Source organism: Magnolia sinica, chromosome 18, assembly GCF_029962835.1.
Source record: "Magnolia sinica isolate HGM2019 chromosome 18, MsV1, whole genome shotgun sequence".
NCBI lineage: Eukaryota > Viridiplantae > Streptophyta > Magnoliopsida > Magnoliales > Magnoliaceae > Magnolia > Magnolia sinica.
Genome location: NC_080590.1, coordinates 37,092,367 through 37,107,269, shown reverse-complemented (window position 1 = coordinate 37,107,269; position 14,903 = coordinate 37,092,367).

Below are 14,903 nucleotides of genomic sequence, written 5' to 3'. Positions count from 1 at the left end.
GATGAAATGGCTACGATTGCCTAACAAAAGTGATTCTTTAGAAACATAATCAATCTATGAGAGGCCCTAAGAAATAGATGGATTGGATTTTAGATTAGACTTTGTTTTTGTGTAAACGATATTGATCGTCCATATTAAAGGGCATGGATCAAATGGTTAAAATTTGTAAGATTGTATTGTGTCCACAAGGCAGCCCCTGAAATGTGCGTTGGACCTGGTGAGCAATTTGGATCAATGGATTGGATCTCATGAAGTCATTTGTCTAAAACTGCTAGGCATATGCCTGTCTGCGCCTGTCTGTAGTGGACACATTTTCAGTAATAAAAAAAACAATCATCTAAATTTTGGTATATAATTTTCATTTTTATTTTTATTCTATCACGAGATCCAATCCATTGATCCACTCCCTGAGATCCAATCCATTGATCCACTCCATCAGCATATGCCTAATCCAATCCATTGATCCACTCCATGAGATCCAGTCCATTGATCCAAGGTGGGTCATCGACCATCAAAATTTGGCTATAGGAATTTCGAACTAAGCCCAAGTGCGAGAAAATGTGCCAATGTTGCAAAGTTGTGAGATCAGATCTTATCATGTGGTGGGACATTCTTATTGGATATTCTACTTCAAAATTCAGACTATTCTACTCAATGAGGGCTATAATGGACAAGACAAGTAGAGAATTAAAACATTTGTTTTTCATCCATTTGTTTTGTCCAGTGTGGCCAATCAAAATGAACGGTCTGATCATTTTGAGGCCAGGATATCTAAATGGTATGGTTCAGATGATGAAAAGATTCAATCTCATGGATGTGTGCGATATTGTCATGTGTGTTCATGTGTGGATATGACAAGGCTCTATACCCAGATGGGCCTAATGAATCTCTACGTGTGGTAGAGGGCATGAAACGTGGAATGCACATAGAGAGTAGAAGGCAGAGACTGATCGGGAGGGAAAGATGGAGGACAAGTGCAGAGAGAAAACAAAAGATGTCGGGTGCATGCAAAATGATAGAGGGGAGCAGAAAAAGAAAGAGATGGGGCAGTCCACGGAAGAGAGAGAGAGAGAGGGAGATGGGGCAGTCCACGGAAGAGAGAGAGAGGGTAATTTTTTTTTTTTTTTTTTACACACGCACACCCCGCACTCACGCGGTAGAGGGATTTCACCGCCTATGGGTGGTCGAACCTCAGACCTCATCCCCACACTCGCGATTGTGGGATTTCACCACACATACCCAGCACTCACGCGGGAGTGGGTTTTCATCACCTATGAGTACTCGAAGCTCACACCTCAGTGTTGAAACTCTTGGGAGTCTACCACCTATTGGTGGTTGAACCCCTGACCTTACCCCTGCAAACACACGATAGTAGGATTTCACCACCGGAGGACATGAGTCGAGCACCGTCTTCCTCAAGAGGATAACTATTCCGAATCCACGGAACTTCTCTGGACTCCTCACGAAAACTTCTCAAGGAAAGAAAGCAGAAAATAGAAATAAATTCTAATAAATTCGAAATTGATTGATGAATCATTAAAATCGAGTTCACAACCCTTTAAATAAGGGTATCAAGCAATGGGAAAGAAATCATAATCAAACTACAACTCAAACTCCAGCAAGGGCACTTACTATAAATAGTAAACTTACTATTTATAGCGGTCGTGATGTCTACTAGTCTGAGTTTTCGGCCAAAAATAGAAAGTGTCTATTTGGCTTCACCAAACCGTTCTAATTATTCTAAGCTCTTTTCATGTTGGCACGACTCCTAAGCCCATACGGATGAAGAGTTATAATCAAACTAAAACTTACAATTTATAGTAAAAACGAAATTAAAACAGGGAAACGACCGTCGATCCAGGGGTTTTTCGTAATTCCGGGCTGTGTAACCCTGTGTAGCTAGGTTGGTTGGCTAAAGTAGCTCGTTCTACCCCAAAATCATATATTTTACGTCACTCAGTGTTGAAACTCTTGGGAGTCTACCACCTATTGGTGGTTGAACCCCTGACCTTACCCCTGCAAACACACGATAGTAGGATTTCACCACCTATGGGTGGCCGAACCCCCGACCTCACCCCCGCACTCACACGATAATAAGATTTCACCACCTATGGGTGGTCGAACCCCAAACCTCACCCCCACATTCACGGGTAGTGGGATTTCACCACCTCTATGGGTATTCGAACCTCAGGCTTCGTGTTGAAACTCCCGTGAGTCTACCATTTATGGGTGGTCGAACCCTAGACCTCACCCCCGCACTCTAGTGATAATGTAGGATTTCACCACCTATGGGTGGTCGAACCCCAAACCTCACCCCCACATTCACGAGGTAGTGGGATTTCACCACCTCTATGGGTATTCGAACCTCAGACTTGGTGTTGAAACTCCCGTGAGTCTACCATTTATGGGTGGTTGAACCCTAGACCTAAACCTCAGCCCCACACTCACAGGGTAGTGGGATTTCACCACCTATACATATGGGTACTTGGACCCAGAACTCTTGGGATAGTCTTCCACTTAGGCAAATATTTTTTTAACGCACTCCACACCCACTCACACACACCCCATTGATACGGTAGTGGAATTTCATAATCTATGAGTACTCAAACTCCAATTAAACCGCGTGTTGAAACTCTTGAAAGTTTACTACCTAGGCAAGAATAAGGACGAGAGAGAGAGAGAGAGAGAGAGAGCAGGTAAAATCTAAGTGGTAGCAAACTTGGTGGACGTAAAATTTAAAGTGTACATAGTCAATCTGCCGGCCGCAAGCCTTAAATGGAACTAATTATTCTCAACTTTATTTTAAATTCTTTATCATGTGAGCGTGACTTGGCTGCAGATCCAGCATGGGTGGGAACCTGACTGTAGGGCTTACCTTAATGCATGCGCTTTATATCTATGTCGTCCATCTATTTTACTAATTACTTATTTTAGGACGTGGTCTCAAAAATAAAAATAAAATAGATACAAATTTTAGGACGTGCTGGGGTAAAATTGTCAACTGCCACCTGGACTGTATACAGCAGAGATGGTCTCCTTCCTAGTTTTCCTATGTCCACATCCACACGTAGCCCTTCCAATCCACAAGAGGGAGCCTTCTTGCTACTGTAACGCAATCACGTTTAGATCAAAACTTTTGGTCAGGTGGGCCACACTTTTTACATCTTGCAGCCCCAAAATCAAGCCATTTTGCTCCTCTAGTGGGTCACATTGTACAAAAATACATTAATGGCTACGAACCATCAGTTTATTCACTGTAGCATACCTAAACTCTAATCAAAGACCCCACCTGATGAAAAGTCCAGATTCCACACACGTGTCACATTTGCACATGTGCTTCCCAATGTCATTTGCTGTCCACACCTTATCCAAGTACTGAGGAGAGAAGCCCATGTGAGGTAGGTATCCCTCGGTAGAAAAGCCCACAACTTTGGTTACACTTCCCAGGCAAAGGGAGAGAAAGGAGAAAACAAACCTCCATTCAAAGTCTGCAAAGGACACAGCATCATCAGTCCCTTTGAGTCTTCCTTTTACCACTCCTTTGTCCTCATTGGTCAATCCAACCCTTAATCACTGTCATGGGCCCCACTTATCAGGGAAAGGTACTCCCTTGGCCCCCTTCCCTCTATCATTTTCACACCCAAGCGTTTGTATGTGCATCTCAAAAGATTCTCTCTCATATCCACCAACCTTCATCAGATACACATGCACGTGGCTACTTGACACATGTTATATATATTCCTCAAATCAAACCGTCCAAATTGTTGGAAATTCTGTATACGTAGCATATCCTGAAAATAAGATTGTTTTAACGGTCCTAAAATCGGATTAGCTGATGATTGTTTAGTTCAATGTTTCAACGTCCATTTGATGGTCACAATTCAGATAGATAGAATGATTCATTTATTCCACTTTTGAATAATGCCTCGTGGAATGGGGCCCACCACTTGAACCGTCTGGATTTTAGTACACATATGCCACATGCTAGCAACTAGGTGCATGCATGTGCAGATGGACTTACTCTGCCAGCGTATCAAATAGCACATCGAAGTGCATAAATATTGTTACTCGTGAGGCACTTTGACCATCCATACTCATGCACATAAATACTGTACATCTGGAAGCACGTAAAAGAAATCTTAAAGGTTCAAATTGTGTGACCCACTCCAGATGGGGCAAAATCCCAAAATCAGATTGGTTGGAAATCGTTACCTTGGTATGAAAGATCTTGTTGATTTTGGACCGTCTGCTTAATTCCCCATTTGATGATCATTAATCAGACCGTTAAAATCATCTGTTGAGAGCCATCTTTAGTTTACTAACCAATCCAAAACTTCCCATGAATTGAACAGTTTGGATTGTAGCACATGCATACCATACATTACATGGTGAGTGCATGCACATGAGTTGTAGTACTCTGTCAAGGTATCAAACAAAAATCCTTAGGACAAAGACCAACACTTCTCTTCCCACCTAAAGCCTGTAGAAATGATCCTTAAAACATCTATATCTATTATTAATACTATTCAATGCAACTAATACAAATGCATTTAGTAATCAACATTGCTAATCCAAAATCAAAGGTGTAGATTTTTGCATGTGTTTAGTAAAAATGGGGTCCCTCCAAAAGATTCTGATGTTAGTATGTATGTTATTTTAATCCAACCAATCCGGCAACGGTCTTATCATGGGAAGAATAAAAATGGGTGGGTTAATTAAGTTCATGAATCAAATGTATTAAACATACATTGTAGATAGACCTCCTTTCTAAAGATTCTGATTCTTTTCAGTTTTTCAATACATTGACTATGTGTATATACGTATGCATGCATGTATATGTATGTGTGCATGTTGATAGAGAAGGTGAGCGAAATGAGCTGAGTGAGGTGGGGTCCACTGTGATGTGTTGTTGACATCTACTCCAACTGTCAAATGTGTTACGTTGTGTTGGGGTTAATGTCCAAAAATTAGGTTGATACCTGATTCTTGTGGACCACACGAAGTGAGGCAGTGGAGGGAATGCCCACCCTATAATTGTAATTTGGGCTAAACAGTCTAAATTCCACATATATAGTATGGTGGGCCATAAATAAAATCGAGGGTTGCCATAGCTATGTCAATTGTTTCTATTGGTGTGGCTCGCGTGAATCATGGATGGGCTTAACCCTGGCACAAGTTGGAATCCAGATTTCCTGCTTGTCACGAGTAGAAAAATCCTGATTGTTGCAGTTTGATTAGGCCACATCATCACATATTGCTTCTAATGCATTGTTTATAACGTAAGTGATTACATGGACCAATCACAATGTATGTATTGAAACAAATTTTTTCTGTTGCGGCAAGCAAGGATCCAGATTCCGCGGGCTTACATATATGTTGATAGGAGTAGATATCATTGTCACATCACGTTGGGACATCAATACATTGTCATTTTGCAGACAGCTAATATCATGATAATTATCATACATTTGAGTTGCATGAACCATCCTTACGCCTCTAAATCCACTCCGTCCTTAAATCATGCTAATTCAAAATTCAAGTAGGTCACATCACAAGAAATAATGTAAAAACTACATCCAAAACCTTCAAATTATGTGGTGAGGACTACTTGAGTTTTGGATCGGCCTGGTCTCGGGGTTGTCCCTTCAACCTAGTGGGTCGCTCATGATGAACGGTTAGATGGCAATTTGGAAGGTTTCTCTAATAGTGTGACCCACCTAAATTTGTGATTAACATTGGGATCAACTTGATTTTTAGAAACAGAGCCAAACATGGAGGGCTGCAACTGATGGACAAGATGTGATGTCATGTACACATCAAAGTGGGCCCCAGAGAGCCCGAGTATATGGTGAGTTGCCACAAGCTATATTGCATATGATCATTCCATGTATATACAATACATTAAAGAGTCGAGTCAATGTCAGGGTATCTTCGGGTTTTATCTTCACGAAGATCCATAATGCAACGTTAGGTAGTCATGTCATGCCAGCGTGATGCTAGATTTCGATTCTACACGTTCTTATGTTCATGAAAAACGAGATTCGAAAAAAGGTTTGGGGCTCTGAAGGACTGCCATTGTTCATATGCAGGGATTCAGAAGTCGTGTACATGTCATACATGCGGCGGGGATTGAACAGTCAAAAAATTGTGGGGTCTATGTCAGATGGGCCTTAAACTAAAAATCTCAAACAGCGTTGGTTCTAACTGATAGGTTAATGGTCATCTAATGGACGGTTAAAATGAAATTTTAGTTGACAGCCCAAATCCAATAAGGAAAGTACATAATGTTAGATAAGATGATTCAAGAATCTTATTATGGGCTCAAGACCTATCTATAGTGGGTCCCATGATTGACAACATTATTTGCCACGTGTACAGATCTAATTGATGAGTGTGAACCATCCAACTGTACTAGAGATCAGATTATTACCCGCTTAAGAAGGGGAGTTATATAATACTCGTACACGTGGCATACATTGACATACTTAAATTGTGGTCACTACCGCGGAACCCAACATTGGACAACAATCCTAACTTCTCATTGGTGGACACTTGTTTGTTAAAATAAGATTATGAACCTATATATATATATATATATATATATATATATATATATATATATATATATATATTATATATCATGCTCCCCTACGCACGTGCGCACCTTTGCACACGTGCCATGGGTGTCTAATCTGAACGGTCCATGTGGTGCGGAATCCCATGAAACCCCATGTGACAAATTATCACCTCGATCTAAAATTCTGGTGGGCCTTAGCAAAGATAAATGCAAATCAAGGGAGGAAACTATTTTCATTTTTCATTGCCCATCAAAGTTTTAGATCAAATTAAAACTTGGGCCCGGGGGTTTCACGAGGTGCTTCACATGAACAGTTCAAATTCTAGTACTTAGGTTGATTGTAATCAACTTGTGGATTAATTACAACAACATTGACTACAATCAACAAGTTAAATTTCCAGTTATCAGTTATATATATATATATATATATATATATATATATATATATATATGGGAAAAGGTACTATGCGCTCGACCTCATGATTAGCTCCCGTGAGGTTGAGTTGTGTGGGCCCCACCATGATGCATGTCGACCATCAACACCGTGCATTTGATGGGTACCCTCTAAATTGTGGGATATCCCAAAAATCAGCCGTATACAAAACTCAGGTGGGCCATACCATCTAAAATCATGTGAAACACCGTTAAAACATATAAAAGCACTTGGTGGGGCCCACCTGAGTTTTTAATGCTGCTGAAACTTGGTCTAAACCCTCATACAAGTGGGACACACATAATGGATGGGCTGGATTTGCAAACCACATCTCGATGGGCCCAAAAAACTGATTATGAATGTTTTAATGGTGCACGGCCCCTCCCCACTTCTGTATGTGGTGTGGCCCACTTGAGTCATGGATTGACTTGATTTTTGAGACCTAGGCCCACGATGGAATGGTGCATCTGACTGATGGGTTAGATGTTCGAAACGCATTACGGTGGGGCTCACACAGCTCGACCTCATGGGACGGACTCGTGAGGTCGAGTGCATAGTACCTTTTCCCTATATATATATATCCCATTTTTAACTGTCCAATAAATGTCCCCAAATCCCAACTCAGATAATAATAAATGTAATTATGGCACATGCTACATCTAAAAAAGGAAGCATAATTTAAAGTTTGAACCATGGATTAAAGATTGTGACGAGTCTATTCTTCACCTCATCGACATATTTCGAGCCTCTTCTCTAGCCGCCTCTCGTGTGGATTTCACCAGGATTGGACCAAATCGTTTCCTCTTAAAGTTCCAATCTAGTGAGGAGATGTCTGCTTTTGTTGCCAATCTACCTCTTATTCGAAGAATGGGGCTGATTGGTGTGGAATCTTGGACGCCAAACTCCCAATCGTTCAGTCAAGGAGTGTGGATTAGACTCTTGGGCATTCCAGCCCATGCTTGGTATCCGGAGGCGATTATAGATCTTGCTTAGACTTTTGGGATCATTGAAGAAATCGATAGTGTATCCTCTCTTGGCATCTTCCAAGCTTTTGTGAGGGTTAGGGTTAAATTAACTCCAGATTTGGAGTTTCATAGACCTTGATCTCTCCGGGTGAATGGGACCTCATTCCCCATTGTGGGAATACTTGAAAAGGTTGCAGCTGCTAGGGAAGCGCCGATTCTCCCTCAGCCTCATAAGCGGACTATGAGGAATGAGGGGTCTTCGACCAGAGACTGGGTTTTCAAGTCCTTCCATTTCGATAAGTTTCCTTCTGGTGGTTGCACAACATCTGTTCGAGGAAATGTCTAGCAGACCTTGTCTCCGGCTTCCCCTAACCAGGAACCTCTCCCTGCTAACTCCCTGGCCCCCTGGTTTCCCCACCCTGTCACACTGGATTCCACTCTGCTTGCCCAAAACCTCCACCCTACTCCTCTTGCCATTGAACCTGCCTTGTCAAAGCCTTCCAATTTCAAATGCACCTCCCTTATTGAATTCAGCCCGATGGTTTCCAAATACGAAGTTCCTCTAGCTGTGGACATCCCAGATCCCCAGCCTTGTCAACCCCTCCCCAGACCCCCCCCTCCCAAACCACCCTTCCGCCTTGCCAACCTCCCAACCTTCTGGTCCCCAATCCCCTTCTGTCCAGCAAATTGCTGTCAGAACAGCTACTCTTCTAGAGTGGACAGATCATGGTAGATCAGACCCATGCCCCCTGATCCAAATTGCCCCCCCCCCCCCCCCAATTTGTCATTTCACCCGGCACCCCCCCTCCTTTAGTACTGCAGATCCAAAGTGAAATCAGTTGGCTTGTCCCCTCTAAAACTGCATCAGGGTTAACCAAGTTGGCTTCCTCCTCCTCGGGCTAGCGCTTCCGATGATGCTCAACTCCCTCAGATTCCTCAACGTGTGGAGGACAACGAGAGACAAATCATAGTGGATCTTTCCACTTCTTTTGACAATATTCCCCCCGATTGTATGAAGCAGTCTTCCATCCTCGCTGCTGATACAGAGTCCAAGGTAGCTAATCCTCAGTCCCCAGCCACCCCGATAGAAGACATAGCTTCCAAAACCCCTATATCAAGATAGAATGTGGGGACAAAAAATCTAGCAGTATTGGAGAACATAGGCAAGAAACAATCGGGCAGAAATCTATCTACTCCAAATGAAGATGGGCACTGGTATAGCAGACTCCGTAGACTTAAGCGCAGGGCCGTGTTCACGGATGGATAAGGCCCTCATTTAGAACGCCTGTGGGGTGGGCAATGTGCCCACCTTGAGGTCACTAAGAACGCTGGTTAGGAAACATAACCCTTGCTTGGTGGCCATTCTGGAACCGATGCAGGACGATAACAAAAGGTCAGCCTTTGGGTTGAAACTGGGCTTTCACTCCTCTTTCTCCAACGGAGTGGAGGGGGGAAAAGCCTAGATTTTCTGCAAGAAAAATTTTAATGTTTCTATTATTAGCTCTTCTAACCAAATGATTTCTCTGAGTCTGACATTGCAGCCCTCTTCTGAACCGATCACCATCTCCATTGTCTATGCTAGCTGCTGCAAAATTCGTCGCAGGGATCTTTGGAACGAGATGAGTGCTCTTAGCAGGAATATCAATTCCCCGTGGGCTGTGGGAGGGGATTTTAATGCAGTCATGAAGATGGAGGAGAGATTGGGGTGCAGAAGTCCAGACACATCTAGCATGGCTGATTTCTTGGACGCAGTGCAGAATTCTTCCTTGCAGGATGCTGGATTCATTAGCAACCGTTTTACCTGGTGCAACAACCGATCGGGTAGTGCGCGCACCTGGGGCAGACTCGATCAAGTGCTCTTCAACAACAGATGGATGACAACTTTTCCAAATTTCAGAGTAGAATACCTGCCGTGAAACAATTCGGATCATGCCCCTCTTCTACTCTCCCTCCCAGATCGTCTTCAGCCTATGGTTAAGCCCTTTCGTTTCCTCAGAATGTGGACCCTTCATGAAAACTTCCAGCATCTTATCAGTAAAGCCTAGGAAGGGGAATGCTCCCTCCACCCTTTGATCAACGTGCAACTGAAAATGAAGAAAGCTAAACATCTTCTAAAAGTTTGGAATCGAGAGACCTTTGGTAATATTTTCCATCAGCTTCGCAAGACTTAGGAGGAGCTGGATATAATCGAGCACTACATGCAGAATGATTTGGACGATGGGCTGATGTAGCAAAGCCATGCCATTAGGCAGCGTCTGAATCAGCTGGAACAGATGGAAGAACTGTTCTGGAAGCAGAAAGCAAGAAACTCTTGGTTGGAAGAAGGAGATCGAAACACAAAATTCTTCCACGCTACGACCAAAGAGAAGATCAGACGCGCTTCTATATCTTTGATCACGGACGACGATGACTCCATGTTCACCAATCAGGTTGAAATCAAAGGAGCTACAGTCAAGCACTTTTAGACGCTTTACAAGTCAGATCAAAGATCCTCTCAGGATGATTTCTCGTAGTACGTGCCGCTGAGGGTATCTCCCCTAGACAATCAAAGCATTTTGGCCCCTTCGTCCCTCGACGAAATTCACGCAACGATGTTCTTTATTCCTAAAGACAGGGCCCCGGGCCCTGACAGCTTCACTGCTGCCTTTTTCGCTGATTGCTGGTAGATTGTGGGGTCTGATATCCACATGGCTGCAGTCTCCTTCTTTCAAGGGGAGGAGTTGCCAAGGGCTTTCTCGTCCATGTTGCTTTGCCTAATTCCAAAATTCTCTGCAGCTGCCAAGTTCTCTGATTTCAGGCCTATTAGCATGTGTAATGTCATATATAAGATCTTCTCAAAAGTGGTGGCTGCAAGATTAAGCAAGATTTTCCCCAAGTTGATCTCAAAAGAACAAGGGGCCTTCAGGTAGAGCCATCACGAAAAACATAGCTATGGCGCAGGAAGCTAAGCGAGAGATAGGAAAGTTCGCGCGTCGGGGGGGGGCGCAACATCATCTTAAAGCTTGATCTTGAGAAAGCTTATGACAAAGTTGAATGGTGTCACGCCCCAAACTCAGAAACCGGGCTCACAAAATTTTCGATCGCCGAATCCAGTGCCGACAGCCTCCGTAGTACCCCATTCTCGGCTCCTAGCGTCCATACGCCAGATTCCGATCCTGGGATCCTACAAGGAGGATTTTTTTATGTACATTTAACTCGCAATAAGCATAACCACAAGATTACCCAATTCACAAAGGCAACATCATCATCACATATCCACTAATAATCATTTGGATACAATGTAGAAAGGGATATATATATATATATCGAAATCAAAGCTCCAAAGGACAGCTGCACGCTCCAAGCTCAACACTGCTGCAACCTAATGCCACCTGCACGCATTTATCGTGCACAAGCTTACAAAAGCTTAGAGGGTGGTGAAAGTGTGTGCATAAGATAAGTGCCAAGTATATAATAAAGCCCATAAATCATACACCATCGGAATAAGCGGAAATACTGACAAGATCATGAATCATACAATATCAGAGTAATGCAAAAATATGTAGTAAGTCCATGAATGCTATCAGCTATACCAAGGCTATGTGATGTAAGGCATGAATGCTATCGGCTATACCAATGTCATGCGATGCGAAACATAAAAAGACAACAACAGATGCTGAGGATGCAATGCAATATGCAAATCCTAACGAGCCGTGAATACCATCAACCTCATCTAGGCTATATAAGTGCAAAAATATAGTAACCAAAAATGCTAAGTGCTGCAGAAGCAATGAAATATGCGGTGCGAATGAAATAACCATGCTGGAATGTGAAGTTGGGATGATAGTACAAAGTATCACAGGTTATGTGGTCCATCATAAGAGACTTCTATCCAAACCAGTCCCATACCTAAATTTGGATAGTCAGACACAATGTGGTAAACTCCTGATTTCAGGTTAGTCGCGTGCCCAATCGAAATCCTGGCCATGTGATGGTACACGTAACAAATAGTTACGCACCACCAGCCCGAGTGGATAGTGAATGAATGAATGAATGGATATGCAATTCATATCAGTACGATTGCTCTCTGAAAAAATCACTGGGGTCTATTACACTCAACTCCGACTGCCTCCTCCCTAGCTGCACAGCCCAGCGAGTGGAATAGACCTCATTATTCGCTTGACCAGTAGTCTGCCAATATCTACCTGGCTCGTCGATAGCGGACCCATTTACGAGCTGGTCATACTCAACCTACCTTATAGCCCCCTCATTCGGGCGGATAAGGCCATACCCCCTCCCAACCAACCACGATACAGTGGGAGATGCGGCCTACTGGTATTCGGCACTCGGGCGCTCATGTTCCACTCGGTCTAGATGTTGGGCTACTTCTGGCCTCGAAGGTTCTGAGATTTCACCCAAGGACATCCTAAGTGCTCAAAGTGCAAGAACCAAATATTTTTGGTGTCTAATCTAATCATCCACGATGTACCTGTGGAGGTCACGGCCCTGATGTCGCTAGGGCGTATAATGATTATGTCACATGTATGCGAGATGCATGAGTCACATTATCCAGTCATGCAGCAATCTTGCGCATACGGCGCGATAATGTGGGCACTCCGTCTCATAAGGAGTCTTGTAAATAGTCCGCCCAATGGCGTATGCTATGATCAAACAATCCTCATGTTAGGCATACATATGATGCGTATGGGCATGAATCATGGAGTTATACTATGCATTTTATATGGTGATGAACTATCCTCACAACGAAGATGGGCCTTGATGGCCTACACACAACAAGTATGGGCCTATCAATGGGCCCTAGGGAGAGTTATAATGTAGACATTTAACCAACATTATTCTTACAATGTAGACGTCAAACCAACATCGCTCCCAAGGCACGGTCCGCCATAAATGTCATTAAATAACCCATGGTGGAATCACACAATGCAATAGACCTGGTATACATCCCACTGTGCCTCAACCCATGGGCCTCAAATATATCAAATGGCCCAACCCATGGGCCCCAAATATATCACAATGGGCCTCAATACACGGGCCTCAAATACATAACAGGTGGGCCCTGCACCTGGGCCTCAAAACACACAACAGGTGGGCCCCACTCATGGGTCAAAGATACATCCTGATGAGTCACATGTATATCAAAGTGGGCCTCTTGATTCGGCCATGAAATACATCAAAGTGGGCTTAACGGATGGGCCATAAAGTACATCAAGGTGGGCCTCAACAACGGCTATAAATATGACAAGATGAGCCTAATCACTTGGGCCTTATATATACATCAAGGTGGGCCTCAACGGACGACTACCAATAAATAAAAAAGGGCCTCATACATATACCAAGGTGGGGTCCACTTGAACCATAGATCTGTCTAATTTTTAGTCTCAAGCCTGTAATACAAGCTTGCCAAATGGTAGATGGTTTAGATGCAACCCATGCATCATGGTGGGGGTCCACATGAACTATGGACCTGACTCATTCTTTAGCTCATATCATAAAATGAGCTTTTAAAATGGGTGGACGGATTGGATGCAACACCTACATCATGGTAGGTCTCATAAAGGCCCACCCTCAAATATATATACAATAATAGCCGTCACAGGCTCACGCTGGTGGAATTTCACCACCTATGGGCTACACACGCACACACACCCCCACACGTGAGGTGGGTCCCATAAGAATGGACGGTGTGGAGAGAACCCATAAATCATGGTGGGGTTCACTAGCCGTCCAATAACTGGACGACATTGATAAAACACATACATCTAGGTGGGATCCACCGTAGTGCATAAAACACATACATCACTGTGGGTCTTATGTGGGGCCCACCATAATGTCTATTTGTAATCCAACCGGTTGATGAGGTCACACGTGCCTGGATGAAAAGGAAAAATAAATTTCGTATTGGCCCAAAACTTCTGTGAACCCAAAAATGGGTTTCAATGGCAGACCTTAAATCATCCCTGTTTCATATGATGTGGGCCACCTGAGCTTTGGATCGTGTTGGTTTTTGGAAGGACCCACCTCAGGAGGTGGCCCACCAAATGAACGGTTGGATGATGAACAAACATCATGGTGGGGGCCATGGCTGGGGCCGTCGGTCCCTACCCATTTCACGCTGATGCCAGCAGTGGTCTCAGCAGCAGCAGTAGCTGCCTTATGTTTTTTTTTTTGTTGGAAAACTTGATTTTCGGGGTTTTTCATATGTGGGGCCCGCATTAAGCGAATCCACCCCACCCATTGCTTCCCATGGCTCGAGACGGACCAAACAAGCCCAATATTGAATGGGTTTTCGGAGTGTAGAAACCTCAAAGTGTATTTTAACGGTAGGAAATGCCGTTTTCCATGCTATGGCCCGCTAGAAGATCGGATTTGCCTCATTTTTCATCTCAATGCCTAAAATGGTCTGAGGAAAGGGATGGGCGGCGTGGATTGGACTTATACATCAAGGTAGGGCCTACATGGACAACCCTCTCCAAAGCTTGAGAATCAAGCTAATATATATATATATATATATATATATATATATATATATATATATATATATATATATATATGTATATTTATATGTATATAAAATATTATATTATATATAATAAAAGGTGGGCCTTGCTCAGGTGGGCCACCACATAGCTAGGTGGTGTGGAACAATATATATACAAGTGGGCCCCACCTACAAATCACTTGGATCAAATACATGCTTTATGGTGGGGTCCATTTGGGTGGGCCACATGGACATATCATCATATAAAAAGAAAAAGAGAGAGAGAGAAAGAGGGAGAGAGAGATGGGACACGTGTGATGGAGGGCTTCGCCACTATGAGCCCTCCCTTGCAAGCAATTATACATCAAGTGGGTCCCATTACACGTGGGCCCATCAAACCGAAAATCAATGGTGGAGATCCTTTCTCTACCAAATGTAAGGTCTAGA